The 13,803-nt window shown below is 43.6% G+C and overlaps 1 protein-coding gene across 1 annotated transcript in view; it reads left to right on the forward strand.

Annotated features, from left to right (window-relative positions):
- The first annotated feature begins 711 nt into the window (after positions 1-711).
- The window catches only part of LOC146784464 (golgin subfamily A member 7), a 191,116-nt gene continuing 178,024 nt past the window's right edge, over positions 712-13,803 (forward strand). The window contains exon 1 of the mRNA XM_085633223.1: positions 712-860. The gene's annotated coding sequence lies outside the window, so the exon portion shown is untranslated. The remainder of the gene's footprint in view (positions 861-13,803) is intronic.

The raw sequence follows: 13,803 nt of genomic DNA on the forward strand, positions 1-13,803 counted from the left end.
CCCGGCTAATAAAAGGGTCCGAGAGCACGTGCTCGTGGCCAGTTGAATACTCATAATCCCTGTGTCCGCGTCCATCCTTTTGCAGCATGTGGGCCTAGGGCCCACAACACAACAGCCTCCGTGTCCTTAATAGAATTGAAAATTCTTGTCACGTATGTTCGCAAATTTTGAATTTTTAATTATAGACCTTTTTCCATTTCAAACACCTGACTTTAGTTTTTAGCTTTGAAAGTTTGGTGACCCTACTTCAGGAACCCAAGGGCGCTGTACGTTATCGCTATTGTAGTTATTCATACGGCATAGCAGGCCCATCGAATATTAACGAATTAAGTGTAGCTTTAATATTGTTTCAAATAAAGCATATTCGATGCGTTAAAAAAAGACTATCGTTCACTTAGCACAACATTCATGGAACTCATTTTTTATGCATTCATTCCCGCATAGGCTATTTTACCTATTTCAGGCATCGTTTTTTTTACTTTTTTGGCTTAGAAAACATTGCTTTTGCATTGTTCTGCCAATGAAAGATGGCCGCCCGATTATCCCTCGTTTCTAAGATTGTGCCGGAAAAACTGCTTGTTCTTCTGCATTGACTTCAGTGCAGTTCAAAGGCCGCCGATATATTTTGGCTGTTTACGTTGACGGTCTTGTCCTTCCTTCATTTCGATGATTGGTGGCGCTGCGTACTAGACTGCTTCTCACTTCCTGTTCGTTCTTTCCAGTCTAGCATCATACCTTACGGCGGCCGTAAGACGAAAACGATACTAGTATCACAGCAGTTGCTAGTGGAGTGACCAGGGGAGAGCCCAAGGATTGTTTACCATTTCGTTCTCCGGGTCTGGTGCTTTCGCGGAGCAAAGGTGGGGTCTGTGACCATAATTGATGCCTGTTATAATGCTGGATGATGTCTGTATGCATTGAGGAGGAAGAGTCGCCGAGAAATAAGTGGTGTATGGGCGAAAGGAGGGATATTGGAAATGGGCAAGGCTGTTTATGAGAGGTATGTGAAGAAGGAGGGATAAATGAGACAAAAAGAGGAATCATGGGCAGAAGTAAGAAGGTAATGTTAAGAATTAATGACGATAAGTGTAATGTCTCTCGGCATGTCACTTTATGGATGGGCGGTCCTGTACAAACAGGTTTCACTTTAAACTACAAGTAGTAGTCTATGAGCGTCATGTATTTTCACGTCCTTGTATTGTAACTGCATTTACAATGCATTGTTACCCTCTGACGAGGCATTGAAGCTCCCTACAGCGAGTACCATGCTTCTCCGTACCCCAAGGTTAGTGGACTGATTACGTCGTTATTAGTATTGTGTGCTGTAAAGGAAAGCAATCCCCTTACGTACTCCAAGATTCTTTATGGTCAGTTTACTGCCGTGTGCTCAATAGTGAGTCGTTGCAAATAATTTGGTGCGATGTGTAGATACGTTACAGGAAAATATATAATTGTTGGGTTGCAGTGATATGGTTTAATAGTTAGAGAGGTTGTGGTCAATTGCTGAAATACAATAATAGATCGTAAGACAGACTGGCATGCAGCTTAGCATGGCCCTCACGCGGAGAGGGTAATACATGCAGAGAATGAGATGTAAAGGGTAAAAATAAAGGAGAAGGAACAATAGCTTTAAGTAAAGGCTAATTTTTTATTCAGGGTATTAAGAATAGAAAATCAATTGGAGTAGGCCTTCTGCGATAGCAGGTAGTTTGAGGATTTACAATTGTAGAAAGAAACATTGTTTGGATTTGAGAGAGCATGTTTTACTGCATCATCAGTAAAGTGTTCACTCCTCCATATGGGGCACCAATGCACCCATTTAAGTGGATAGTAGAGATTGAATGGGACTGCCCCCTGCATTGTAAACAGTTGTGTTCCCTGCCTTCAGTGCCCAACTCTGAGTATTTGGTATATCGATTTTGACCCTAGCCCTACGCAAATCTAGGGTGTATGTGTGAAGACCTAAGCCTGCCTTTGACATGTGTGCATCCTGGACATGAATGGGGCGCCCAAAGTAACCTCCCATTTGGTGAACCATAGACTACAGGCCCTGCCATTTGTTTATCATGCATCAAAGTGTTTTGTAAATCAGTAGCTGCAACAAGTTTTTTTTTAATCTGTGTTTCTGGAATGGAAGCCTACTTGCCCACTCATGTAAAGTTCTGCTTCTATGCCATATCGCGATCCTTGTGTGAACATCCTAATTGAATGTTGTATTTGTTATGTTATGGGGCCTGTGTGGTACATGGCGTGCATGTGGGTGAGCTAGAGAAATGGAGGCCCTTGGGTTCAATTTTGGAAGTCCCAGACTTGTTTATGCAAGCAAAATGGAAGTGAGGTTGTTTGCCCAGACAGTAGAATTATATTGCTGAAATTCCTGAAGCTGGAGTGAGTAGCCCTAGGCTCTGAAGTGGGGAAGGAGGAGATAGGACTTTCTTTAAAAATTCAGTTAGATCCTTTTGCTTCCAAGAGCTGCTGATTTGTTTTCCTGAACACTACCATTTAGTATATGGTGGGGGTAAAGAGTGTAACTGCAGCTTCGGTTTTTCAGAGTGTGAAAGGCTCTTTAGTTGAAGCCACCCTATTATCTCTCTTCCTAATCTCTGTTAAGTGTGGCTGTTGATTGCCAGGTTCAGAAAGCTCAAACCTATTTTTGCCTCTTGTGTTGGTGCTTTAGTCTGGAAACAATCCCATGAGGCGAGGATCCTATGAAAGTTATAATTACACCTTTACTTAAACCAATTCTTTAAAGCTTTTGTTAGCCACCATAAACCCATTAAATTACTTTTAATGTTGGTGCCTTCCTGCTAAACCCCATGTTTACTGCTGTAACTTGAGCTTGTGACAAAACAAAGTATATCGTCAATTACCTTGGTGGAACTGCTGTCAGGTCTATGGTATGAATTGCATACAAACATCTTCTTAGATCTGGTTGCAGTACTCTTAAGAGAGTTTGACCTACTGTGCTTCCCCTCACCCCCAAAAAGAAAATGGAATGGTGGCAACTGCATATAACTGGCAACATACTGGAAAACGGAACTGGCTCAGAGTTGTGATACGTGAGTAGTTGGTAGCAATGGGTCGGAGAGAGGGGATCCACAGCGGCAGGAGAGTAAGAGGACTAAAGAGGAAAATGGGTTGACGAGCAGAGCAATAACAGCAGATATGATCAGAACAGCAGAGACATATGAGAGAGAAATGAGGCCTGGGCAGGAGATAGATACCCTGTGTAAGTATCCTATTGTAGTATTTATAAAGTGCTTGAAGTATTTTCATGTCCTGGTTGATCACCGAGGCGTGTTGATCATGTCACAGGTGTGATATAGAGACAGGTCATGGGGAGGTAGGTGGTAATGGGAATGGTGGCTGGAAAGTTAGAGGAAATAGGGTAGAAGGAGAGGAGAAAGTGCTAAGTAGATGTCAAGGATGTTGGAAAGAGGGGGAATAAGGTTAGTTTGCTGTAAGGCACTTAGTTCTGCTGCTCTTACAGCTTAGAAGGTGGGTGTGTGTGGTCAGGAGCGAGAGACTACGTGATGACACTTGTGCATATAAAGAACAGTCATTAAACGCAAATAGTACTTTGGCTGGTTCAAGGGTAGTGTGTAGTAGGTATAAAGACAGAATGAAGCAGCGAGCCAAAGCACCAAAAACCGCACCTCCTTCCTTGTCCCAATATTTTTTTCTCAAACGTATCTTCTTGCATGCACAACCACTGCACCTGCTGCTCCGTGGAAAATACCACGGAGGGCCCGGATGTCAAAGCTTATTTCGCATTTGAATATGAATGTAACGCATGCACATCAGCCCCCTTCATATCCGACAACAAGTACCCCTTAATTAATCTCCCATCCAGCACCCATGTTGTGAGTAATTTTCGGGCAAAGCCAAAAAGGAACATAGCAATGTGACTCTTGTATAGCCACTAGTATAAGTTTTGCCATCCCGAGTTTCATACATCCAAAACATACCATACTACTATTTTCCTTCCCTGGTAAATATTCTCCACTAAAGTACTAGTAGTCAGGAGTGTCATCATATGGTCATGCCTCCACTATACTGAGACCATATGATTACGCTACTGACCACTAGTACTTTAGTGGAGAATATATACCACTGAAGGAAAATAGTTGAGGGTCTCATGACTATTTTAAGAAGAGGCTCTAAACTTTGAGAATGGTGTGGACTCACTCGATTTGCTATTTTCTATGTTAACCAAGGAAGCAGATTGTACCCCATGTCTTTTCTCCTGTCTCCCCCTTTTTTATTTATTTGGGTCACTATAGAGCTTCAGTGAGTTTTACTACTGCCTCAAATCAATATTAACCTTGATTACCATTATACTATTTTGCTAGTACTCTAAACTCCACCAAAATGTACCACCACCTCCTTATATAATTTTATAACATTCAGCTACCACTAACCACCACTGTTTCTGGAGACTCCAGAGAAGCAAGTATGATATTGAAAACAATGTTTTATTTATTTACATGCTACTGACAGCCAAACAATTGAAGTAGAAAGAAAAAAGCTTTACTTTTGGATTTATTGGGTAGAGTGGCACAAAATGTCTTCAAATATCTTTCAAGATGAAAACTTCCCAGGAGCCCTTTGAGTGGTGATTACAGTGACTTCTTTACTAAAACTTGATTTCAAAGTAGACGTACACCTCCTTCCTTGTCCCAATATTTTTTTCTCAAACGTATCTTATAGCGTGCACAACCACTGCACCTGCTGCTCCAAAGGTGCAACCCAAAGGTCAGGACTATCCAACCTACACACGTGGAGTGCACCGCAATATCAAAAGTCCAATATATACATCCGTCCAATCAATTATGAGTTCTACAAATCTTTATTTTTCTTTTTATGGTAACACAGGACAGCCTACGCGTTTCGTTTACAACGTGAACTTCGTCAGGGCTGTAATAATATAAAATAAACATATGACATATACATATATATAATACAATATGTAAAAGGGCTCTTTTTAATATATCAACATTAAACTATTGTTTAGAATTTTTTTTAAATAGACAGAAACTAAAGAGAAGAATATTAAAAGAAAAAAGTTAGCACAATACCACATACAGTTGACAAACACACATAACAAATATGTATAATAGATAAAAAACATTTAGAAACATTTGATCAAACCGGACCTGCCACAGTGACTTGGCCTACGCCATTTTCTCATATTAACTTGTGTTCCAAACAGATATGTGATATGGTGAAGAAAATGTGAGAGGATGTAGCGTTACGGCTAAAGCAGTCAACCTCGAAGGTGGGGAACCGGGCTCGAGTCTCAGCAACAATGGTCAACATCCTGTGATTCTGGGCAAATCCATTAATCTCCCTGTGCCCCCCAAAAAATGAATGCGTCCATCTGTAACGAAACTGGTGCTCATGTAAAGCGCTCTGATACATGATATCCTCGGGTCTAGTTCGCGCTATATAAAACTCTAAAGTTGACGTATACATAGTAATGCAAAGACACAAATTATACACTAGACACTAACTTCCTAATGAACCTATAGAGTCATATGTAGGGGCCATGAGAAAGTTGCGTCTCAATGTGAATTGCTGGCGCCATTGATTTGTACATTAGAGATCAGATTGTTTTGTTCCGCTTTAATAAGGAACGTCAAGGAATGCCTTTAAGAGAAAAGACTTCATGTCCTAAAATGAATATTGACTTCATCAAGAGTGTTGAAATATGTATACGTTCAGTCGAAGAGATAGCTGACCCAAAACAGATGTATAGTGAAGTTTGTGTATTATGCGGGAAAGCATGAGGACACAAGTTTTATGATAGACCAGGCTAAGCAAACTGTTTCATTCAGCATTGTCAACAAGACCAGATGCTGTGGTTCTAAATTCCACACAGCTAATTTTAAGAATTGTCCAGCTGCAGTCAAATAATATTTTGAGCAAAAGACTGTTCATACTTGATGGGTAACCTAATCTGTCCGGTTGGATGAGCAGGATGATGGAAGCAGAAGAAGCAAGGTGGGGGCAGTGGCAACCATGTCTGTGGGGGAATATATGAATCCAGGTGTGTGGAAGATTAGAAGCCTATGTACAGCATGAGTGCAAAGAGAAGAAGTTACAAAGATTGTCACAAAAAATAGCAATATTGTATGTAAAGTAATACATTTACCTTTCTACAAAAATGTTGATACTTTTTTGGTTTGTAAGTGAGCTATATTGTGCGTATGCTTTACATTTGCAATTGTTGTCTGAGGCAATATGTTTTTATTTTGAAAGCTCACTGGTATGTGCATCGGAATCTCCAGTCTAGCCACTACCTCGGATTGTTTGGGTATGTCAGTATAGTTTATTTCAGATTTCAGAGAGTCCATTCTAATGTACAAAACCACAGCTGACATTAAATACAGTATATTAAAACCTTTTAAATTCCGTAAATTGCATATTAAGTTCCCTATTCTGTACTTGGCGCTAATACAGTTTAATTCACGGATAAAATGCAATGTATCTACAGCAGTCAAATGGCTAATAAATGCAGGGAGTGGGAGTGAACCAATATAAAGCAGGCCAATTTCAACTATGTTATTGAAAGTCTTGGAACAAGTGGCAACAGAAAAAACAAGCATTTGCAATGCAATAGGTCTCGCATTTGTGAGAGTTAGAGCTATTGGCATTGTAAATGATAATGTCTTTTACCTATGTGTTTTGGTTTGGAGTGTAGTGAATGTAAGTGGTGTGGAGTGGAATTATGTGAGTTGTATTGGAATTGTTAGTTGTGGTATTATGTGTACATCTGTGGTGTGTATTGGAGGTATGTGGTGTGTATTGGAATTGTGCTGTGTATTTGAAATATGTGGTTTGGTGTGTAATTATGTGGTGTGTATTGGAAGTGTGTCTATTTGAATTGTATGGTGTGGAACTGTGTGGCATTGAGCGAAAATATGCTTATTGAAATTATGTGTTATGGTGTGGACTGCATTTATGTGGATTGCTTGTATGTGGCATAGAGTGCATTTATGTGGGGTGTATTTATGTTGTATTGAGTAGAGTGTAATTATGTGTAGCGTGAAAATGTGGCGCTGAGTGCTATTATGTGGAGTGTTATGTTGTGTTATGCAGAATTGTGTGGCATTGAATTGTGTAATGTGTGGAATTATGTGGCATGATTTGTAGTGGTATTATGTAGCATGTTGTGAAGATGAATTTTTTTTGTGGAGTGTAATTATGTGTTTTGGAATTAAGTGGATGTGTGCAGGGTAAATATATCAGATACGCACTTAAAAAAAGCCCACTGAATCTGCACAAAAGAGCCCTAACCCTACATTTCCTAAGTGAAGGATGCAGTAGTTTCAGGAGCACTAGTTAGCTCCCGCTTTGCTTACGTCCAGCGTCATTTGCAATCTTGCCATATAACCGGTCCAAAAACTGCAGACCGCTCAATATGCAGCAAGCCATCGCACTCATCTTTTGGCCAAAAAAAACAAATATGTGACATCCCAACTAAAGAGCATATATTTGGGGGACAAATTGGTGACACAAGGAGGTGAACAGTTTTGGTAAACGTTGTTAAGGTTGTTTGTTGTTTTTGGTGCTTTGTCAGTGTCTGCAGCTAGACAAAATAGATCAGAGAAGGATGTGCTGCTGTAGGGACGAACAGAAATGGTTTGTCCCAGCACCACTCAGACGGATCACCCAGGGAAAGGAGAGGTAGTCAAGGTACATGGGTGTTGTGATTGTGTAGTGTTTCCACTGGCAGCTCAGCCTTTAAGGTTATGCAGAAGGATATCAACACACAAACACAGCTCTTCAAATTCAAGATCAATTGAGTAAAGAGGGATCTGAGATAAACACAGAACAAATGGGCAAGCACGAGAAAAGCATGGATGGCATTGACGCTGAGAGAGTGATAAAGCTGGCAGCTATAAACAGTGCCCTTTTTTCTATCCATGGCAATCAAAATCTGAAAAGCAGATGTTTGCAGACTTGCTTATTGACCTGCTTCTGCTTCCCAATGATTTTTTTTTAAAAGTCACTCAGGTCTACATGAAGTCTAAGAGAGTGTGGTCTGTAAGGCCAGAGGGTGAGGGTTGGTATGTTTAAACGGAGATAAGGACGGTATAGGAATTAAGGTTTATTAGTTTCGTTTTTACACCATGTTTAAATTTGAAAGGTATAAAACAGACGGTGCAGAAAATAGGCTCTTTCTCCATCATTGATTAATGCGACTTTTACAACAACAAAAAAATCGAAACGACTATCGATATTTGTGTGGAGTTCTATTTTCAAGGAGAACAAGGAACTGAAGGTAAAAAACGTTTAGGTACCATCAGCAATGGGGTTCTAACGACCCTGTTTTGGTTTGTAAAAGCACTGCAGCCGAAATAGAAACAGAATGCTTTTGCCACTTTTTCTGTAATTACCACATAGCGGCAGGAGTAAAGTAAGGACTATGATCGGCTTGGTTGCTTAAAACAAAGTAAACTGGGAGAGAGGGGCTAGAGTAGGGGCGAGGATCGGCTGAAAACACAAGCTAAAAGTGCTTTTGTTTTCAGCCGATCCTTGACCGCTGAAAACACAAGCCCTATTTAAATAAACACACACCTTTTCCCCTGCTAGAGTAAAAGTGGTGAAGGCGGGGCTGGGGCAGTTGCAGGAGCACTGAATGCAACCAGAGGAGACGCAGCATAGTGTGTGCTGCAGAGGCGGGGACGGAGTACGGGAGGGGAGGGCATCGCCACTATGGGAAAATAAAATCAAAGGCAAACACCATGAAGCAGACATGCCGCACACAGCTAAGAAAATGAAGCACGGCAACGGAAACAAGGAGAAGTAGTACCTGCATTAAAGCAACAGAAGCGGATGGCAAGACGAGCAGTGACAGGACAAAAGGAACATTAAATAAGCGATGCCATGGTCGAACATATAGCGCGCGCGGTGCCCTGTATATTAGATTAAGTGGGCACCGTGCTACAACACTAAGTGCAGCTTCCATGCGGCTTAAATTTACACCTACCAGGCACCATGATTATAAAGCAAGAGTGGGGCTCCCAGGCCAAAGTACATCTACCCAGGTGGCTTGTAGGAGGAAAATGTCAGTCTCAGAACCGCTGGCGTATCCTCAGACCAAAGGCGCGAATAGCTGCGTGGCGATTCAGTAGGCTGCGATGCATTCCCTCACTGCATACAACAAGCCCTTGTGACGTGGCTCGTAAGTATCGAGTGCGCCCGGCGTAAGGCGTGCCTTGCTCAGCGTGTGGCGCATGCGTGCTATGGGTGTTTGGGTATGCTGCTGATAGCTGGGGCAGGTTCAGAGACCCGACTATAGCGGACCTAACGCTAGGTTGCAGGCCGGAGCAGTGGAGAGGGCTTGGGAGCAGTACCGGGGCACGTCAGATCGCCCTATTGGATCGAAGGAGGTAGCACTTGGGAAGCCTTCACAGCAGCGAGAAAAAGCAGACGCACTACCGCTATGTACGGGCACTTGGGCCCGCAGCGCTCCCCGTCCCGGGATTTTAACAGCATCGTCCAGATCTGCAGCGCAAATGTTCAAAGGATCAGTGGCAACAGTGAGTATGATGGCACAAAGTTGCTGACTTGCCTCAGAAGGGGGACTGGAGATGTGCACGTCGCGTGTCTGTTGTACGTGCACGTACACAGGCTCAAATCCGCCAAAAGCCTTGCGCGTGCCCATCTCCTGTCCCACTTCCGAAGCAAGTCAGCAACAATAGATCTCGCTGCGGACAGCAGCGCTTCGCGCTGCGTTCGCAGGCGAGACCTAAAAACAGCAAGAGCAAATGGTAGAATAACATGATTCGAGTGCATCAATGCGTCTGACTTGAGTACAGTCTTGATTTTACTGCTGTTCAATATATGGGTAACTATTACAAATATGTAATTGTTTTCAAAGGGCTATCCTTATGCAAGCACTAGACAAGGTTATATGAGGAATTCTTTTCTTCATCAATGCGACATGTGGGTAACACCCAAACTAAATCTTTTATATGAAGAGCACATACCAAATCATGCATTATGCCCAGTTATAGCTTGCAGCACCAGATGGTATATTCAAGTAATAAATTGGCTTTCTCATTGGAAAGTCAAAGTTGTTCCTTTGGATCCAGATAGAACACCCACCTTTTCTGCTAGTCTTATTTTAGTTAATCTTTTTTTTTTTTTTTTCTCTTCTTACAATCTGTGTCATGCAAATCATTCCATTCAGTAGGGCCACTTGTTGTGTTAGGTTGGGGCAGAGGAGTCTAGCAGGCAAGATGGGTTTGAGCTGCAGTGAAATAATGTGGTTTATTTCAAAGAAAGCAATTGAGACTATAACCGAAATACCCCAACTATTGAGAGCTTTGACATTGACATACAGACAAATGTGAGCAAAACATTCCATCATTTTACTTCGCCTGCACTAATTGAACTTTAGGAGCTTGCTTTGTTGTTTCTTTTCCTTCTCCACTCATGTTTTGTTTCCTTTGGGTGCATTACAAGTAGGGACTGCGACAGGGAACTAAAGAAGACTTCAATGCCCAGAAGGTAATTGTCATACCTGGCCCACACCTTCTGCCTCCAAGTCCAGCTAGGAGCAGAGCTTGAAACTTTAAAAGCCTATCTGCGTGCACAGGTGTGCCATTCTTCTAACCCTGCCTGACCACAAAGACCTTTGCCCGATGGCTCTTCTGCTTCCTCCCTCTCGTCTATAATGGCAGGTGGAGTGTAGAACAATGGCTGTTAGTGCTCACAGACTGGTATGCTGTCATTGAAACACACTCCTTCCTTAGTAATGCATGAGTCAACCCATATGCAAATTGCTTCTAGTCCTAGGAGCCTCTGGGAACGCTGAAACGCCACAGAGACGAGCGGAGACTTAGCCATCGGTACTGCTGCGGTGCCGCTGTGGTGCTCTTATAGACTGAAATCCGAGCAGGACCCCCAGGGAAGCGGCTGCACTGCACTGTACCGTACCGTACTGTACAAGCTGACGAAGTGGCAGAGTGCAGTGGCTGCTGATAAAACGGCTGATAAAGTCATCTGAACCCCGGACTCCGGTTTTTACCGACATTTGACCTGAAAGCGGCTTTTGATAGCGGCCTCTTGGCTCCTTTTTTGGCATCTTGTCTCCCTGCCTTTCCCGCTGCCTGGACGCAGACGTAACTGCAACCGGCACCCGGCTCGAGGCTTGCTACAGACGGTAGAGGCGTGCCAACACAGGGAGCGGCAGTTACAGCTACAGTTCGGTGAGTCAGCAGCCCACAGCGCCCACCTGTCCCCGCCCCTGGTATACTCACTGGTGCACATAGCGCTGGGCTTCTAACTCTGCTGCGCTCTGCACCAGGGGGAGGGTGTGGGGGGGGGACAAGAAGGGGGTTGTGTGGAGCCTGCCGTCCTGCTGTTCTGTGGCATTGTTTTGCTGTAATGCTTTAATGGCGGGATTCGGGACCTGGTAGGAACTGGCTGCAGTGAAGCAAAACAGAGGAATTGGAGGAAAAAGAGGAAACGGAGGAAATGGAGGAGTACACCAGCAAATCTCCAGCTCCCACCTCTTACAAAACATCTGCCAACTCACCAGTGTCCCCAACAGAGCCAAATAAAAGCGCTAGCTTCACATAGCTCCAGTCAGACTGTGAGGCACAAAATTCTGAGACCCTGAAAACTTTGACCAACAGGAAGCGCAGCAGGCGCACAAAGAGGTGAATTTAAGTAACTAAAGCACTATTAAGATAAACCGATGAGGTCAGGAAGAACCAGGACCGCCGCCCCCCCCCCCCCCGCCCCCCCACCCTCCCTAGAACGGGGGAGAAAAGGGAAGAAACACTATACAAGTGCCGAATCACACCTCATAACGACCATCTCGGACCAGAGAGATACATTAGCATTGACCGGGCCTATGCACGCAATAGACTCACACCAACCCAAAATGTATACAAAATTCAGCTTCTTAAGGGACGCAGGAAATGTTCTCTACTCAAGCAATGCCACCCTCAAAGGCCTGCAATCACTACTGCTACAGTTACAGCTGCAATGGCCAGCTTTAAGCACAACATCTTTGTCATCGGAGGAGGTTAGCCTCGGCATAGGACCCTCCGAGGGCCCCTCCGAACCCGATACTGCCACTGCAAACTGGACAACCAATCAACAAACCGAAAGCACCAGAGCAATATCTAATTAGGAAGGTAATAGCAACAGCTCAACGTGCATGGCAGGACCTAAACAACCAGATCTGCCATCCACCTCTGAAATCAATCTGACTCTAACACGGTCATCGGGCCGACCATGAAACACTAGACACGGTTGGGCCAGCTGCAACAACAGAAGGGGCAAAAATCTCAAACTAAGCCCCGATCTCTAATAAATCTAGAGTCGGAGCGAGTAGCTACATCACCTCTTAATCTTGAGGGGGCTCCAATAACAATTGATAAGGTCTACCGGCCAGCACCACAACAAATGCCTTGCAGCAAGAACATCAGGCTATCATTTTCCACCCCTTGTATACCCCCAAGGGTCACCATGACACTCTAAATGGAGGCAACATAAGATTAATGAAGGCAATTCCAAGTCTCACAGAACTGTGCTCAACGGACCTACTCTCTGTAGAGTTTATTAACACAGCAAACTCATTAAGGCCTGAGGCTACAAAGGCAATGTGGAGATCAGGTAAAATAGCAGAGAAAATCTTAGCTGCACAGGCAACCTTTCAAGACTGGGGCATTGATATCTCCCCTTTCAAAAAAATAGGGTATCCATCTCCCTTATTACCACAAAACTCCAGCACGGTACCAACAATGCATCAATCATATACAAGTTCTGTGCTCAGAGGGGCACTGGGGCGATCCCCCACAAAAAAATGCCAGCGGCTCAACGGACTCGCAAGAAAGACTAAAGGAAGCTTCAGCCTTGCAGAGGCAATCAGCACATAAAGATCTAATTATCCAAATTCTAACTATACGCACAGAGGAGTACTGACACTAATCCCAGGAGGAGGGTAGCGGCAGAGCAAAGGATGTGCAATTTCGATTATGCTCATGTAACATCAATGGGCTATCAACAAAAATAGAGCATCCGGAAAACTGGGGATATGTCAACGCCTTTGACATTATCATGCTGCAAGAAACCTGGCTCACGGACCCTCAGCACATTCAGGGTTTCATGTGCTTTGTTACACCAGCTACAAGGGGCAGCAAATTTGGTCACCCGTCTGGATGGCTTGCCACTTGCGTGTCTACGACAAAAGCATACCATCAGCGGTACTCCTGGACTCCACCTCAGCAACAACATTAGCAGTTAGAATCACTATATTCCGACAAGGTTAAGAAACCGAGGTGGTCTTAATTAATACGTATATCCATCCCAAACGAAAAGGGAAAGCTTAAAAAAACACTAACGGCCTTAGTGACAAAGTACACAACAGAGACGAAAACTTGCAACAATGGTTCTGTCCGGAGACTTAAACCACTACCTCTTTGGCACCGCAGAGGGAGAGGAGGTTCGCATACAAACTGAAATCCACAACATCCCCACGCAATGCGCACCAACTCACGGGCGGAAGAATATCAAGAAAAGTTGCCTCCTGGCTGACCTAGAACATCTACACCTTCAAGCACTTAACGGCAGATTTCCTGATGATTCACCTCCAGTTGATTCTTATTACTCTGCAACAACGAGCTCAGTACTGGATTACACGTTTGTAAGCCTCTCACTGTTTCCATATATTAAGGGGTTCTGAATGGGGGACAAGGGGGAGAGCGACCACCGCCCTCAAGAACTGCAGTTAATAACCTCTGCATTATTACTCAAGACCTAAACCTGGGCTCCACACAC

Source organism: Triturus cristatus, chromosome 11, assembly GCF_964204655.1.
Source record: "Triturus cristatus chromosome 11, aTriCri1.1, whole genome shotgun sequence".
In the NCBI taxonomy this organism is placed as follows: domain Eukaryota; kingdom Metazoa; phylum Chordata; class Amphibia; order Caudata; family Salamandridae; genus Triturus; species Triturus cristatus.